This window comes from Artibeus jamaicensis, unplaced genomic scaffold, assembly GCF_021234435.1.
Source record: "Artibeus jamaicensis isolate MK-2021 breed Jamaican fruit bat unplaced genomic scaffold, CSHL_Jam_final contig_1673, whole genome shotgun sequence".
NCBI classification, from domain to species: domain Eukaryota; kingdom Metazoa; phylum Chordata; class Mammalia; order Chiroptera; family Phyllostomidae; genus Artibeus; species Artibeus jamaicensis.
The window spans coordinates 4,818-6,341 of NW_026521322.1; the positions used below are offsets into that span (position 1 = coordinate 4,818).

A 1,524-nucleotide genomic window follows, 5' to 3' on the forward strand; every position below is an offset into this window, starting at 1 on the left:
TGTTTCTTTATTCTTTTCTGATTGGTTGTTTCTTTCTTCCTTCTGGTCCACTCCATTGATTTGAGTCCCAGTTTTTTTCCCATCACTATTGGTTTCCTGTGCATTTTCCTTCATTTCACTTAGTGTAGCCTTCATTTCTTCATCTAATTTGTGACTAAAGTCAACCAATTCTGTGAGCATCCTGATACCAGTGTTTTGAACTGTGCATCTGATAGGTTGGCTATCTCTTTGTTGCTTAGAAGTATTGGCCCTGGGGCTTTGAGCTGGTCTTCTACTTGAGCCTTGTTTTGGTCTGTTCATGCCTGCTGTGTATGAGGGGCAGAACCTTTGGTGTTCACTGGGGTGGGGCAACCCACATTACTGGGTTGTGATACTGTAGGTGGGGGCAGGGTTAGAGAGGGAGCAATGGCACTTGTTCTGCTCTCTCTCGGATTTTGGTCTCCTCTGCCACTTCCCACAAGCAAATTGGCCCTTCTGCTGATGGTTCCCGGTGTGGGGCCTTGTGTATGTTCTAGGACCCTGTGGGTCTCTCCGACGAACTCTCCTATGAGGCTGAGAGCCTCTCCCAGCCCCTCAACCCCTGAAAGTTTTTCCAATCAGTGCTTTTAGGCTTTAATTCCTGTTGCTGGGGTCCTGCATTGCACAGTCTGTCTCACTGCTCCTTATTTTGCCTGGTTTATCTAGGCACGAATGTGTGACTGCAGTCAACCAGCTGCCTTGAACCCTCACTGGGTCTGCCTGTTGCCCCCCCACACCTGGGATCTGCCAGTCACTGCCTGCGCGCCTGGGCTGGTCCAGCAGCGCTTCTTTTTCCTGCCACAATCCCTCTCCACTGGCCACCAACTCTGCTCCTCTTACCGGTCTGGATGAATGGTTCGTTGTTGTCAGACTTTGGTACAGTTAAATTTTCTGTCTGTTTTGGTTGTGTTTTTGTTTCTAAAACTTTGTTGTCCTTAAATGTGGTTATGCGAGGAGATACAGTATTTCCACCTATGCCTCCATCTTGGCTGGAACTCTAATTCTTTGTTTTGAATAAACCCATTTTGCTGGAGAAATACCTGTTTATTTGTTTAAGGTCAACAGTGGCCTGTACTAGCACCTACCTGGTCTAGGGTTATTCAGCAGAGGTGTTGCATGCATGTGCTTGAAGCTTAGCAAGTTGTTTCCTTAAGATTCTTACATCAGGGGCTCCCAGTGCTTACCACAGACTGTGTTCTAACACTGACTGTACAGAAAGAGGAGGCAGAGTAAATGCATCCCATATACACCTTAGCCTAAGCCCTTTGCCTGGTCTGCATTGTGAATAGGGGGACATGGAAAAAGAAAAATAAAGAAAAAGAGAAAAAAGATCCTTATATGAAAAGGCAAACACCTTTTTTGCTAAAGTCCTCCTCCATGCAGAAATGCGAATGAAAGTTGGTGAGACAGAGAACCTCAATGGCTGCACCCCACCTTATTGGCAGAGGCTCAAATTCTCAAAATGTCCTTATATTGAGCAGAAATACAATTACTATAAATCAGGCC

The 1,524-nt window shown here is 45.9% G+C and overlaps 1 non-coding gene across 1 annotated transcript; it reads left to right on the forward strand.

Annotated features, from left to right (window-relative positions):
* Nucleotides 1-1,185: 1,185 nt before the first annotated feature.
* Nucleotides 1,186-1,317, forward strand: LOC119039711 (small nucleolar RNA SNORA51). The gene has a single exon (XR_005080676.2). It is a non-coding gene; the product is annotated as a small nucleolar RNA SNORA51 (small nucleolar RNA).
* The last annotated feature ends 207 nt before the right edge of the window (nucleotides 1,318-1,524 follow it).